Source organism: Anomaloglossus baeobatrachus, unplaced genomic scaffold (genome assembly GCF_048569485.1).
Source record: "Anomaloglossus baeobatrachus isolate aAnoBae1 unplaced genomic scaffold, aAnoBae1.hap1 Scaffold_3519, whole genome shotgun sequence".
Taxonomy (NCBI): domain Eukaryota; kingdom Metazoa; phylum Chordata; class Amphibia; order Anura; family Aromobatidae; genus Anomaloglossus; species Anomaloglossus baeobatrachus.
The window spans coordinates 27,536-42,615 of NW_027442880.1; the positions used below are offsets into that span (position 1 = coordinate 27,536).

Genomic DNA, 15,080 nt, shown 5'->3' on the forward strand with positions numbered 1-15,080 from the left:
GCTTCGCAGTAGGTTGCAAACATTCATCACCCATGACTGTCCCCAATTGAGCTCAGAAGCTCAATGTCTATCATGACCTCTCTTTTAGAATGTCCAAGAGCAAGCAAACTATTCCTCCAGGAGAGGGCGCCAACAGACTACTAAAGAGATCATCATTACTCAAAGAAAACCCCAAAAACCAATGCATGATAGGAATAAACAGGTAACTTTCTTTGGAGTGGAAGCGGAGAGATCGCACCAGATGCCAATTCTAGATCTTATCACACCTGTGGTCACTGCAGCAGCAGGTGAATCCACTTTGTCCAAAAGGGATCTATTCCATTCAATTGCAAATGATCTAGATAAGACAGAGAACTGCAGCACGGGGACATAGCCGAGTTGGTCAGGTTGAGTGGTGATGAGTTTGCTATTTGGATGAATAAAGAAAGTCAAAAGTGTGAAAGATAAAAAACAAAAGGAGGAAGTGTGAAAAGTGAATGGGCCAAATTGAGGTGCATATGAAGACGTATGCTTTCTTCCAATTCATTAAATCGGGCTAATATGAATCAGGTGAATTGAGTTCTGCTTTTGGAAACTGGGTTAAGAAGGGGTGCACCGTTCCTGGAGGTACTGCAATACCAGGTCAATGCGTGGAGTGGACAGAGCAAGCTCTTTTTCCATCTCCCTGTTCTAAAAATCCATTTAATATATGGTCCCCAGATAGGGGACGTATCAGATATTAAACTGATAAGAACAGATACTACACTTGATCTTAGCCAAAAGGCCGAGAAGCGATAACCAGAATTGGTTTGGGCCTCGAGTGGCACCCTGGCCTATGCCGGACACATCTTAGGGAGAGAGAGCGAGAGGGAGACAAACCCACGCCTACACAAGACATTTTGTCACCCAAGCCAACCCTTGAAAAGGCTGCTTTGCAGAGCAAAAACAAGAAGAATGGTGCGTTTTGCAGCCGCCGCCCACTGCAATGAATCTGAATAACCCCTCCTTTAGGGCGCAAGCAACTCCCCTCCCCCTTGCAGTCTTTCCAATTCACGATACAAAAAGACGGACAGGACAGGTTGCCTGACTTTCCGTCACTGCCACCCTTTGCCATCCTTACCCGTAGAAAGCCCTTTCATCATCCCCAAACCCTAATCTTTTCCCTTTCCTTCCCAGCCCCCAAACCCTGCCCTCTGTACCTTTCTCACCACCCGCTTCCCTTCTCCTGTCATCCCCCTACCACCCGGGAAAAAAAGAGATTGCCCCCTCCTTCCACTAGCCCACCCTCCCACCCAAAGAACAACTTCTTCTGCGCAGCTTGTTTTCTAGGCAGCAGCGCTATTGTGATGTCATCGGGGGGCATTGTGACAAGCCGCCAGTGTTCCGTCTCTTCATGTTGTGCACAGTTCAAACGGAAAATACATCAACAGGCAGACTACAGAAAAGCTTACTATCAAAGGTTAGAGGGGGGCTTTCTCAGAGGGCTTTTTACAGTTTTTCTATTCCCAATTAGCCGTTTAAGTGTACTTATTGAAAGTAGTAATTCTTTCATAGGCCGCCCTTTCTTAGTATTTGACGTTCCTTATATTGCGGTATGAGGCTTCGCAGTAGGTTGCAAACATTCATCACCCATGACTGTCCCCAATTGAGCTCAGAAGCTCAATGTCTATCATGACCTCTCTTTTAGAATGTCCAAGAGCAAGCAAACTATTCCTCCAGGAGAGGGCGCCAACAGACTACTAAAGAGATCATCATTACTCAAAGAAAACCCCAAAAACCAATGCATGATAGGAATAAACAGGTAACTTTCTTTGGAGTGGAAGCGGAGAGATCGCACCAGATGCCAATTCTAGATCTTATCACACCTGTGGTCACTGCAGCAGCAGGTGAATCCACTTTGTCCAAAAGGGATCTATTCCATTCAATTGCAAATGATCTAGATAAGACAGAGAACTGCAGCACGGGGACATAGCCGAGTTGGTCAGGTTGAGTGGTGATGAGTTTGCTATTTGGATGAATAAAGAAAGTCAAAAGTGTGAAAGATAAAAAACAAAAGGAGGAAGTGTGAAAAGTGAATGGGCCAAATTGAGGTGCATATGAAGACGTATGCTTTCTTCCAATTCATTAAATCGGGCTAATATGAATCAGGTGAATTGAGTTCTGCTTTTGGAAACTGGGTTAAGAAGGGGTGCACCGTTCCTGGAGGTACTGCAATACCAGGTCAATGCGTGGAGTGGACAGAGCAAGCTCTTTTTCCATCTCCCTGTTCTAAAAATCCATTTAATATATGGTCCCCAGATAGGGGACGTATCAGATATTAAACTGATAAGAACAGATACTACACTTGATCTTAGCCAAAAGGCCGAGAAGCGATAACCAGAATTGGTTTGGGCCTCGAGTGGCACCCTGGCCTATGCCGGACACATCTTAGGGAGAGAGAGCGAGAGGGAGACAAACCCACGCCTACACAAGACATTTTGTCACCCAAGCCAACCCTTGAAAAGGCTGCTTTGCAGAGCAAAAACAAGAAGAATGGTGCGTTTTGCAGCCGCCGCCCACTGCAATGAATCTGAATAACTCCTCCTTTAGGGCGCAAGCAACTCCCCTCCCCCTTGCAGTCTTTCCAATTCACGATACAAAAAGACGGACAGGACAGGTTGCCTGACTTTCCGTCACTGCCACCCTTTGCCATCCTTACCCGTAGAAAGCCCTTTCATCATCCCCAAACCCTAATCTTTTCCCTTTCCTTCCCAGCCCCCAAACCCTGCCCTCTGTACCTTTCTCACCACCCGCTTCCCTTCTCCTGTCATCCCCCTACCACCCGGGAAAAAAAGAGATTGCCCCCTCCTTCCACTAGCCCACCCTCCCACCCAAAGAACAACTTCTTCTGCGCAGCTTGTTTTCTAGGCAGCAGCGCTATTGTGATGTCATCGGGGGGCATTGTGACAAGCCGCCAGTGTTCCGTCTCTTCATGTTGTGCACAGTTCAAACGGAAAATACATCAACAGGCAGACTACAGAAAAGCTTACTATCAAAGGTTAGAGGGGGGCTTTCTCAGAGGGCTTTTTACAGTTTTTCTATTCCCAATTAGCCGTTTAAGTGTACTTATTGAAAGTAGTAATTCTTTCATAGGCCGCCCTTTCTTAGTATTTGACGTTCCTTATATTGCGGTATGAGGCTTCGCAGTAGGTTGCAAACATTCATCACCCATGACTGTCCCCAATTGAGCTCAGAAGCTCAATGTCTATCATGACCTCTCTTTTAGAATGTCCAAGAGCAAGCAAACTATTCCTCCAGGAGAGGGCGCCAACAGACTACTAAAGAGATCATCATTACTCAAAGAAAACCCCAAAAACCAATGCATGATAGGAATAAACAGGTAACTTTCTTTGGAGTGGAAGCGGAGAGATCGCACCAGATGCCAATTCTAGATCTTATCACACCTGTGGTCACTGCAGCAGCAGGTGAATCCACTTTGTCCAAAAGGGATCTATTCCATTCAATTGCAAATGATCTAGATAAGACAGAGAACTGCAGCACGGGGACATAGCCGAGTTGGTCAGGTTGAGTGGTGATGAGTTTGCTATTTGGATGAATAAAGAAAGTCAAAAGTGTGAAAGATAAAAAACAAAAGGAGGAAGTGTGAAAAGTGAATGGGCCAAATTGAGGTGCATATGAAGACGTATGCTTTCTTCCAATTCATTAAATCGGGCTAATATGAATCAGGTGAATTGAGTTCTGCTTTTGGAAACTGGGTTAAGAAGGGGTGCACCGTTCCTGGAGGTACTGCAATACCAGGTCAATGCGTGGAGTGGACAGAGCAAGCTCTTTTTCCATCTCCCTGTTCTAAAAATCCATTTAATATATGGTCCCCAGATAGGGGACGTATCAGATATTAAACTGATAAGAACAGATACTACACTTGATCTTAGCCAAAAGGCCGAGAAGCGATAACCAGAATTGGTTTGGGCCTCGAGTGGCACCCTGGCCTATGCCGGACACATCTTAGGGAGAGAGAGCGAGAGGGAGACAAACCCACGCCTACACAAGACATTTTGTCACCCAAGCCAACCCTTGAAAAGGCTGCTTTGCAGAGCAAAAACAAGAAGAATGGTGCGTTTTGCAGCCGCCGCCCACTGCAATGAATCTGAATAACTCCTCCTTTAGGGCGCAAGCAACTCCCCTCCCCCTTGCAGTCTTTCCAATTCACGATACAAAAAGACGGACAGGACAGGTTGCCTGACTTTCCGTCACTGCCACCCTTTGCCATCCTTACCCGTAGAAAGCCCTTTCATCATCCCCAAACCCTAATCTTTTCCCTTTCCTTCCCAGCCCCCAAACCCTGCCCTCTGTACCTTTCTCACCACCCGCTTCCCTTCTCCTGTCATCCCCCTACCACCCGGGAAAAAAAGAGATTGCCCCCTCCTTCCACTAGCCCACCCTCCCACCCAAAGAACAACTTCTTCTGCGCAGCTTGTTTTCTAGGCAGCAGCGCTATTGTGATGTCATCGGGGGGCATTGTGACAAGCCGCCAGTGTTCCGTCTCTTCATGTTGTGCACAGTTCAAACGGAAAATACATCAACAGGCAGACTACAGAAAAGCTTACTATCAAAGGTTAGAGGGGGGCTTTCTCAGAGGGCTTTTTACAGTTTTTCTATTCCCAATTAGCCGTTTAAGTGTACTTATTGAAAGTAGTAATTCTTTCATAGGCCGCCCTTTCTTAGTATTTGACGTTCCTTATATTGCGGTATGAGGCTTCGCAGTAGGTTGCAAACATTCATCACCCATGACTGTCCCCAATTGAGCTCAGAAGCTCAATGTCTATCATGACCTCTCTTTTAGAATGTCCAAGAGCAAGCAAACTATTCCTCCAGGAGAGGGCGCCAACAGACTACTAAAGAGATCATCATTACTCAAAGAAAACCCCAAAAACCAATGCATGATAGGAATAAACAGGTAACTTTCTTTGGAGTGGAAGCGGAGAGATCGCACCAGATGCCAATTCTAGATCTTATCACACCTGTGGTCACTGCAGCAGCAGGTGAATCCACTTTGTCCAAAAGGGATCTATTCCATTCAATTGCAAATGATCTAGATAAGACAGAGAACTGCAGCACGGGGACATAGCCGAGTTGGTCAGGTTGAGTGGTGATGAGTTTGCTATTTGGATGAATAAAGAAAGTCAAAAGTGTGAAAGATAAAAAACAAAAGGAGGAAGTGTGAAAAGTGAATGGGCCAAATTGAGGTGCATATGAAGACGTATGCTTTCTTCCAATTCATTAAATCGGGCTAATATGAATCAGGTGAATTGAGTTCTGCTTTTGGAAACTGGGTTAAGAAGGGGTGCACCGTTCCTGGAGGTACTGCAATACCAGGTCAATGCGTGGAGTGGACAGAGCAAGCTCTTTTTCCATCTCCCTGTTCTAAAAATCCATTTAATATATGGTCCCCAGATAGGGGACGTATCAGATATTAAACTGATAAGAACAGATACTACACTTGATCTTAGCCAAAAGGCCGAGAAGCGATAACCAGAATTGGTTTGGGCCTCGAGTGGCACCCTGGCCTATGCCGGACACATCTTAGGGAGAGAGAGCGAGAGGGAGACAAACCCACGCCTACACAAGACATTTTGTCACCCAAGCCAACCCTTGAAAAGGCTGCTTTGCAGAGCAAAAACAAGAAGAATGGTGCGTTTTGCAGCCGCCGCCCACTGCAATGAATCTGAATAACTCCTCCTTTAGGGCGCAAGCAACTCCCCTCCCCCTTGCAGTCTTTCCAATTCACGATACAAAAAGACGGACAGGACAGGTTGCCTGACTTTCCGTCACTGCCACCCTTTGCCATCCTTACCCGTAGAAAGCCCTTTCATCATCCCCAAACCCTAATCTTTTCCCTTTCCTTCCCAGCCCCCAAACCCTGCCCTCTGTACCTTTCTCACCACCCGCTTCCCTTCTCCTGTCATCCCCCTACCACCCGGGAAAAAAAGAGATTGCCCCCTCCTTCCACTAGCCCACCCTCCCACCCAAAGAACAACTTCTTCTGCGCAGCTTGTTTTCTAGGCAGCAGCGCTATTGTGATGTCATCGGGGGGCATTGTGACAAGCCGCCAGTGTTCCGTCTCTTCATGTTGTGCACAGTTCAAACGGAAAATACATCAACAGGCAGACTACAGAAAAGCTTACTATCAAAGGTTAGAGGGGGGCTTTCTCAGAGGGCTTTTTACAGTTTTTCTATTCCCAATTAGCCGTTTAAGTGTACTTATTGAAAGTAGTAATTCTTTCATAGGCCGCCCTTTCTTAGTATTTGACGTTCCTTATATTGCGGTATGAGGCTTCGCAGTAGGTTGCAAACATTCATCACCCATGACTGTCCCCAATTGAGCTCAGAAGCTCAATGTCTATCATGACCTCTCTTTTAGAATGTCCAAGAGCAAGCAAACTATTCCTCCAGGAGAGGGCGCCAACAGACTACTAAAGAGATCATCATTACTCAAAGAAAACCCCAAAAACCAATGCATGATAGGAATAAACAGGTAACTTTCTTTGGAGTGGAAGCGGAGAGATCGCACCAGATGCCAATTCTAGATCTTATCACACCTGTGGTCACTGCAGCAGCAGGTGAATCCACTTTGTCCAAAAGGGATCTATTCCATTCAATTGCAAATGATCTAGATAAGACAGAGAACTGCAGCACGGGGACATAGCCGAGTTGGTCAGGTTGAGTGGTGATGAGTTTGCTATTTGGATGAATAAAGAAAGTCAAAAGTGTGAAAGATAAAAAACAAAAGGAGGAAGTGTGAAAAGTGAATGGGCCAAATTGAGGTGCATATGAAGACGTATGCTTTCTTCCAATTCATTAAATCGGGCTAATATGAATCAGGTGAATTGAGTTCTGCTTTTGGAAACTGGGTTAAGAAGGGGTGCACCGTTCCTGGAGGTACTGCAATACCAGGTCAATGCGTGGAGTGGACAGAGCAATCTCTTTTTCCATCTCCCTGTTCTAAAAATCCATTTAATATATGGTCCCCAGATAGGGGACGTATCAGATATTAAACTGATAAGAACAGATACTACACTTGATCTTAGCCAAAAGGCCGAGAAGCGATAACCAGAATTGGTTTGGGCCTCGAGTGGCACCCTGGCCTATGCCGGACACATCTTAGGGAGAGAGAGCGAGAGGGAGACAAACCCACGCCTACACAAGACATTTTGTCACCCAAGCCAACCCTTGAAAAGGCTGCTTTGCAGAGCAAAAACAAGAAGAATGGTGCGTTTTGCAGCCGCCGCCCACTGCAATGAATCTGAATAACTCCTCCTTTAGGGCGCAAGCAACTCCCCTCCCCCTTGCAGTCTTTCCAATTCACGATACAAAAAGACGGACAGGACAGGTTGCCTGACTTTCCGTCACTGCCACCCTTTGCCATCCTTACCCGTAGAAAGCCCTTTCATCATCCCCAAACCCTAATCTTTTCCCTTTCCTTCCCAGCCCCCAAACCCTGCCCTCTGTACCTTTCTCACCACCCGCTTCCCTTCTCCTGTCATCCCCCTACCACCCGGGAAAAAAAGAGATTGCCCCCTCCTTCCACTAGCCCACCCTCCCACCCAAAGAACAACTTCTTCTGCGCAGCTTGTTTTCTAGGCAGCAGCGCTATTGTGATGTCATCGGGGGGCATTGTGACAAGCCGCCAGTGTTCCGTCTCTTCATGTTGTGCACAGTTCAAACGGAAAATACATCAACAGGCAGACTACAGAAAAGCTTACTATCAAAGGTTAGAGGGGGGCTTTCTCAGAGGGCTTTTTACAGTTTTTCTATTCCCAATTAGCCGTTTAAGTGTACTTATTGAAAGTAGTAATTCTTTCATAGGCCGCCCTTTCTTAGTATTTGACGTTCCTTATATTGCGGTATGAGGCTTCGCAGTAGGTTGCAAACATTCATCACCCATGACTGTCCCCAATTGAGCTCAGAAGCTCAATGTCTATCATGACCTCTCTTTTAGAATGTCCAAGAGCAAGCAAACTATTCCTCCAGGAGAGGGCGCCAACAGACTACTAAAGAGATCATCATTACTCAAAGAAAACCCCAAAAACCAATGCATGATAGGAATAAACAGGTAACTTTCTTTGGAGTGGAAGCGGAGAGATCGCACCAGATGCCAATTCTAGATCTTATCACACCTGTGGTCACTGCAGCAGCAGGTGAATCCACTTTGTCCAAAAGGGATCTATTCCATTCAATTGCAAATGATCTAGATAAGACAGAGAACTGCAGCACGGGGACATAGCCGAGTTGGTCAGGTTGAGTGGTGATGAGTTTGCTATTTGGATGAATAAAGAAAGTCAAAAGTGTGAAAGATAAAAAACAAAAGGAGGAAGTGTGAAAAGTGAATGGGCCAAATTGAGGTGCATATGAAGACGTATGCTTTCTTCCAATTCATTAAATCGGGCTAATATGAATCAGGTGAATTGAGTTCTGCTTTTGGAAACTGGGTTAAGAAGGGGTGCACCGTTCCTGGAGGTACTGCAATACCAGGTCAATGCGTGGAGTGGACAGAGCAAGCTCTTTTTCCATCTCCCTGTTCTAAAAATCCATTTAATATATGGTCCCCAGATAGGGGACGTATCAGATATTAAACTGATAAGAACAGATACTACACTTGATCTTAGCCAAAAGGCCGAGAAGCGATAACCAGAATTGGTTTGGGCCTCGAGTGGCACCCTGGCCTATGCCGGACACATCTTAGGGAGAGAGAGCGAGAGGGAGACAAACCCACGCCTACACAAGACATTTTGTCACCCAAGCCAACCCTTGAAAAGGCTGCTTTGCAGAGCAAAAACAAGAAGAATGGTGCGTTTTGCAGCCGCCGCCCACTGCAATGAATCTGAATAACTCCTCCTTTAGGGCGCAAGCAACTCCCCTCCCCCTTGCAGTCTTTCCAATTCACGATACAAAAAGACGGACAGGACAGGTTGCCTGACTTTCCGTCACTGCCACCCTTTGCCATCCTTACCCGTAGAAAGCCCTTTCATCATCCCCAAACCCTAATCTTTTCCCTTTCCTTCCCAGCCCCCAAACCCTGCCCTCTGTACCTTTCTCACCACCCGCTTCCCTTCTCCTGTCATCCCCCTACCACCCGGGAAAAAAAGAGATTGCCCCCTCCTTCCACTAGCCCACCCTCCCACCCAAAGAACAACTTCTTCTGCGCAGCTTGTTTTCTAGGCAGCAGCGCTATTGTGATGTCATCGGGGGGCATTGTGACAAGCCGCCAGTGTTCCGTCTCTTCATGTTGTGCACAGTTCAAACGGAAAATACATCAACAGGCAGACTACAGAAAAGCTTACTATCAAAGGTTAGAGGGGGGCTTTCTCAGAGGGCTTTTTACAGTTTTTCTATTCCCAATTAGCCGTTTAAGTGTACTTATTGAAAGTAGTAATTCTTTCATAGGCCGCCCTTTCTTAGTATTTGACGTTCCTTATATTGCGGTATGAGGCTTCGCAGTAGGTTGCAAACATTCATCACCCATGACTGTCCCCAATTGAGCTCAGAAGCTCAATGTCTATCATGACCTCTCTTTTAGAATGTCCAAGAGCAAGCAAACTATTCCTCCAGGAGAGGGCGCCAACAGACTACTAAAGAGATCATCATTACTCAAAGAAAACCCCAAAAACCAATGCATGATAGGAATAAACAGGTAACTTTCTTTGGAGTGGAAGCGGAGAGATCGCACCAGATGCCAATTCTAGATCTTATCACACCTGTGGTCACTGCAGCAGCAGGTGAATCCACTTTGTCCAAAAGGGATCTATTCCATTCAATTGCAAATGATCTAGATAAGACAGAGAACTGCAGCACGGGGACATAGCCGAGTTGGTCAGGTTGAGTGGTGATGAGTTTGCTATTTGGATGAATAAAGAAAGTCAAAAGTGTGAAAGATAAAAAACAAAAGGAGGAAGTGTGAAAAGTGAATGGGCCAAATTGAGGTGCATATGAAGACGTATGCTTTCTTCCAATTCATTAAATCGGGCTAATATGAATCAGGTGAATTGAGTTCTGCTTTTGGAAACTGGGTTAAGAAGGGGTGCACCGTTCCTGGAGGTACTGCAATACCAGGTCAATGCGTGGAGTGGACAGAGCAAGCTCTTTTTCCATCTCCCTGTTCTAAAAATCCATTTAATATATGGTCCCCAGATAGGGGACGTATCAGATATTAAACTGATAAGAACAGATACTACACTTGATCTTAGCCAAAAGGCCGAGAAGCGATAACCAGAATTGGTTTGGGCCTCGAGTGGCACCCTGGCCTATGCCGGACACATCTTAGGGAGAGAGAGCGAGAGGGAGACAAACCCACGCCTACACAAGACATTTTGTCACCCAAGCCAACCCTTGAAAAGGCTGCTTTGCAGAGCAAAAACAAGAAGAATGGTGCGTTTTGCAGCCGCCGCCCACTGCAATGAATCTGAATAACTCCTCCTTTAGGGCGCAAGCAACTCCCCTCCCCCTTGCAGTCTTTCCAATTCACGATACAAAAAGACGGACAGGACAGGTTGCCTGACTTTCCGTCACTGCCACCCTTTGCCATCCTTACCCGTAGAAAGCCCTTTCATCATCCCCAAACCCTAATCTTTTCCCTTTCCTTCCCAGCCCCCAAACCCTGCCCTCTGTACCTTTCTCACCACCCGCTTCCCTTCTCCTGTCATCCCCCTACCACCCGGGAAAAAAAGAGATTGCCCCCTCCTTCCACTAGCCCACCCTCCCACCCAAAGAACAACTTCTTCTGCGCAGCTTGTTTTCTAGGCAGCAGCGCTATTGTGATGTCATCGGGGGGCATTGTGACAAGCCGCCAGTGTTCCGTCTCTTCATGTTGTGCACAGTTCAAACGGAAAATACATCAACAGGCAGACTACAGAAAAGCTTACTATCAAAGGTTAGAGGGGGGCTTTCTCAGAGGGCTTTTTACAGTTTTTCTATTCCCAATTAGCCGTTTAAGTGTACTTATTGAAAGTAGTAATTCTTTCATAGGCCGCCCTTTCTTAGTATTTGACGTTCCTTATATTGCGGTATGAGGCTTCGCAGTAGGTTGCAAACATTCATCACCCATGACTGTCCCCAATTGAGCTCAGAAGCTCAATGTCTATCATGACCTCTCTTTTAGAATGTCCAAGAGCAAGCAAACTATTCCTCCAGGAGAGGGCGCCAACAGACTACTAAAGAGATCATCATTACTCAAAGAAAACCCCAAAAACCAATGCATGATAGGAATAAACAGGTAACTTTCTTTGGAGTGGAAGCGGAGAGATCGCACCAGATGCCAATTCTAGATCTTATCACACCTGTGGTCACTGCAGCAGCAGGTGAATCCACTTTGTCCAAAAGGGATCTATTCCATTCAATTGCAAATGATCTAGATAAGACAGAGAACTGCAGCACGGGGACATAGCCGAGTTGGTCAGGTTGAGTGGTGATGAGTTTGCTATTTGGATGAATAAAGAAAGTCAAAAGTGTGAAAGATAAAAAACAAAAGGAGGAAGTGTGAAAAGTGAATGGGCCAAATTGAGGTGCATATGAAGACGTATGCTTTCTTCCAATTCATTAAATCGGGCTAATATGAATCAGGTGAATTGAGTTCTGCTTTTGGAAACTGGGTTAAGAAGGGGTGCACCGTTCCTGGAGGTACTGCAATACCAGGTCAATGCGTGGAGTGGACAGAGCAAGCTCTTTTTCCATCTCCCTGTTCTAAAAATCCATTTAATATATGGTCCCCAGATAGGGGACGTATCAGATATTAAACTGATAAGAACAGATACTACACTTGATCTTAGCCAAAAGGCCGAGAAGCGATAACCAGAATTGGTTTGGGCCTCGAGTGGCACCCTGGCCTATGCCGGACACATCTTAGGGAGAGAGAGCGAGAGGGAGACAAACCCACGCCTACACAAGACATTTTGTCACCCAAGCCAACCCTTGAAAAGGCTGCTTTGCAGAGCAAAAACAAGAAGAATGGTGCGTTTTGCAGCCGCCGCCCACTGCAATGAATCTGAATAACTCCTCCTTTAGGGCGCAAGCAACTCCCCTCCCCCTTGCAGTCTTTCCAATTCACGATACAAAAAGACGGACAGGACAGGTTGCCTGACTTTCCGTCACTGCCACCCTTTGCCATCCTTACCCGTAGAAAGCCCTTTCATCATCCCCAAACCCTAATCTTTTCCCTTTCCTTCCCAGCCCCCAAACCCTGCCCTCTGTACCTTTCTCACCACCCGCTTCCCTTCTCCTGTCATCCCCCTACCACCCGGGAAAAAAAGAGATTGCCCCCTCCTTCCACTAGCCCACCCTCCCACCCAAAGAACAACTTCTTCTGCGCAGCTTGTTTTCTAGGCAGCAGCGCTATTGTGATGTCATCGGGGGGCATTGTGACAAGCCGCCAGTGTTCCGTCTCTTCATGTTGTGCACAGTTCAAACGGAAAATACATCAACAGGCAGACTACAGAAAAGCTTACTATCAAAGGTTAGAGGGGGGCTTTCTCAGAGGGCTTTTTACAGTTTTTCTATTCCCAATTAGCCGTTTAAGTGTACTTATTGAAAGTAGTAATTCTTTCATAGGCCGCCCTTTCTTAGTATTTGACGTTCCTTATATTGCGGTATGAGGCTTCGCAGTAGGTTGCAAACATTCATCACCCATGACTGTCCCCAATTGAGCTCAGAAGCTCAATGTCTATCATGACCTCTCTTTTAGAATGTCCAAGAGCAAGCAAACTATTCCTCCAGGAGAGGGCGCCAACAGACTACTAAAGAGATCATCATTACTCAAAGAAAACCCCAAAAACCAATGCATGATAGGAATAAACAGGTAACTTTCTTTGGAGTGGAAGCGGAGAGATCGCACCAGATGCCAATTCTAGATCTTATCACACCTGTGGTCACTGCAGCAGCAGGTGAATCCACTTTGTCCAAAAGGGATCTATTCCATTCAATTGCAAATGATCTAGATAAGACAGAGAACTGCAGCACGGGGACATAGCCGAGTTGGTCAGGTTGAGTGGTGATGAGTTTGCTATTTGGATGAATAAAGAAAGTCAAAAGTGTGAAAGATAAAAAACAAAAGGAGGAAGTGTGAAAAGTGAATGGGCCAAATTGAGGTGCATATGAAGACGTATGCTTTCTTCCAATTCATTAAATCGGGCTAATATGAATCAGGTGAATTGAGTTCTGCTTTTGGAAACTGGGTTAAGAAGGGGTGCACCGTTCCTGGAGGTACTGCAATACCAGGTCAATGCGTGGAGTGGACAGAGCAAGCTCTTTTTCCATCTCCCTGTTCTAAAAATCCATTTAATATATGGTCCCCAGATAGGGGACGTATCAGATATTAAACTGATAAGAACAGATACTACACTTGATCTTAGCCAAAAGGCCGAGAAGCGATAACCAGAATTGGTTTGGGCCTCGAGTGGCACCCTGGCCTATGCCGGACACATCTTAGGGAGAGAGAGCGAGAGGGAGACAAACCCACGCCTACACAAGACATTTTGTCACCCAAGCCAACCCTTGAAAAGGCTGCTTTGCAGAGCAAAAACAAGAAGAATGGTGCGTTTTGCAGCCGCCGCCCACTGCAATGAATCTGAATAACTCCTCCTTTAGGGCGCAAGCAACTCCCCTCCCCCTTGCAGTCTTTCCAATTCACGATACAAAAAGACGGACAGGACAGGTTGCCTGACTTTCCGTCACTGCCACCCTTTGCCATCCTTACCCGTAGAAAGCCCTTTCATCATCCCCAAACCCTAATCTTTTCCCTTTCCTTCCCAGCCCCCAAACCCTGCCCTCTGTACCTTTCTCACCACCCGCTTCCCTTCTCCTGTCATCCCCCTACCACCCGGGAAAAAAAGAGATTGCCCCCTCCTTCCACTAGCCCACCCTCCCACCCAAAGAACAACTTCTTCTGCGCAGCTTGTTTTCTAGGCAGCAGCGCTATTGTGATGTCATCGGGGGGCATTGTGACAAGCCGCCAGTGTTCCGTCTCTTCATGTTGTGCACAGTTCAAACGGAAAATACATCAACAGGCAGACTACAGAAAAGCTTACTATCAAAGGTTAGAGGGGGGCTTTCTCAGAGGGCTTTTTACAGTTTTTCTATTCCCAATTAGCCGTTTAAGTGTACTTATTGAAAGTAGTAATTCTTTCATAGGCCGCCCTTTCTTAGTATTTGACGTTCCTTATATTGCGGTATGAGGCTTCGCAGTAGGTTGCAAACATTCATCACCCATGACTGTCCCCAATTGAGCTCAGAAGCTCAATGTCTATCATGACCTCTCTTTTAGAATGTCCAAGAGCAAGCAAACTATTCCTCCAGGAGAGGGCGCCAACAGACTACTAAAGAGATCATCATTACTCAAAGAAAACCCCAAAAACCAATGCATGATAGGAATAAACAGGTAACTTTCTTTGGAGTGGAAGCGGAGAGATCGCACCAGATGCCAATTCTAGATCTTATCACACCTGTGGTCACTGCAGCAGCAGGTGAATCCAATTTGTCCAAAAGGGATCTATTCCATTCAATTGCAAATGATCTAGATAAGACAGAGAACTGCAGCACGGGGACATAGCCGAGTTGGTCAGGTTGAGTGGTGATGAGTTTGCTATTTGGATGAATAAAGAAAGTCAAAAGTGTGAAAGATAAAAAACAAAAGGAGGAAGTGTGAAAAGTGAATGGGCCAAATTGAGGTGCATATGAAGACGTATGCTTTCTTCCAATTCATTAAATCGGGCTAATATGAATCAGGTGAATTGAGTTCTGCTTTTGGAAACTGGGTTAAGAAGGGGTGCACCGTTCCTGGAGGTACTGCAATACCAGGTCAATGCGTGGAGTGGACAGAGCAAGCTCTTTTTCCATCTCCCTGTTCTAAAAATCCATTTAATATATGGTCCCCAGATAGGGGACGTATCAGATATTAAACTGATAAGAACAGATACTACACTTGATCTTAGCCAAAAGGCCGAGAAGCGATAACCAGAATTGGTTTGGGCCTCGAGTGGCACCCTGGCCTATGCCGGACACATCTTAGGGAGAGAGAGCGAGAGGGAGACAAACCCACGCCTACACAAGACATT

At 46.1% G+C, this 15,080-nt stretch overlaps 10 non-coding genes across 10 annotated transcripts; all 10 read right to left on the reverse strand.

The window, feature by feature from the left end:
* Window positions 1-584: 584 nt before the first annotated feature.
* Window positions 585-775, reverse strand: LOC142272565 (U2 spliceosomal RNA). The gene has a single exon (XR_012737404.1). It is a non-coding gene; the product is annotated as a U2 spliceosomal RNA (small nuclear RNA).
* A 1,387-nt stretch (window positions 776-2,162) lies between these two features.
* LOC142272566 (U2 spliceosomal RNA) lies at window positions 2,163-2,353 on the reverse strand. Its single transcript, XR_012737405.1, has one exon. It is a non-coding gene; the product is annotated as a U2 spliceosomal RNA (small nuclear RNA).
* A 1,387-nt stretch (window positions 2,354-3,740) lies between these two features.
* LOC142272567 (U2 spliceosomal RNA) lies at window positions 3,741-3,931 on the reverse strand. Its single transcript, XR_012737406.1, has one exon. It is a non-coding gene; the product is annotated as a U2 spliceosomal RNA (small nuclear RNA).
* Window positions 3,932-5,318: 1,387 nt separating this feature from the next.
* Window positions 5,319-5,509, reverse strand: LOC142272568 (U2 spliceosomal RNA). The gene has a single exon (XR_012737407.1). It is a non-coding gene; the product is annotated as a U2 spliceosomal RNA (small nuclear RNA).
* A 1,387-nt stretch (window positions 5,510-6,896) lies between these two features.
* On the reverse strand, window positions 6,897-7,087 carry LOC142272597 (U2 spliceosomal RNA). Its single transcript, XR_012737433.1, has one exon. It is a non-coding gene; the product is annotated as a U2 spliceosomal RNA (small nuclear RNA).
* Window positions 7,088-8,474: 1,387 nt separating this feature from the next.
* LOC142272569 (U2 spliceosomal RNA) lies at window positions 8,475-8,665 on the reverse strand. Its single transcript, XR_012737408.1, has one exon. It is a non-coding gene; the product is annotated as a U2 spliceosomal RNA (small nuclear RNA).
* A 1,387-nt stretch (window positions 8,666-10,052) lies between these two features.
* Window positions 10,053-10,243, reverse strand: LOC142272571 (U2 spliceosomal RNA). Its single transcript, XR_012737409.1, has one exon. It is a non-coding gene; the product is annotated as a U2 spliceosomal RNA (small nuclear RNA).
* A 1,387-nt stretch (window positions 10,244-11,630) lies between these two features.
* Window positions 11,631-11,821, reverse strand: LOC142272572 (U2 spliceosomal RNA). Its single transcript, XR_012737410.1, has one exon. It is a non-coding gene; the product is annotated as a U2 spliceosomal RNA (small nuclear RNA).
* A 1,387-nt stretch (window positions 11,822-13,208) lies between these two features.
* LOC142272573 (U2 spliceosomal RNA) lies at window positions 13,209-13,399 on the reverse strand. Its single transcript, XR_012737411.1, has one exon. It is a non-coding gene; the product is annotated as a U2 spliceosomal RNA (small nuclear RNA).
* A 1,387-nt stretch (window positions 13,400-14,786) lies between these two features.
* LOC142272575 (U2 spliceosomal RNA) lies at window positions 14,787-14,977 on the reverse strand. Its single transcript, XR_012737413.1, has one exon. It is a non-coding gene; the product is annotated as a U2 spliceosomal RNA (small nuclear RNA).
* Between the last annotated feature and the right edge of the window lie 103 nt (window positions 14,978-15,080).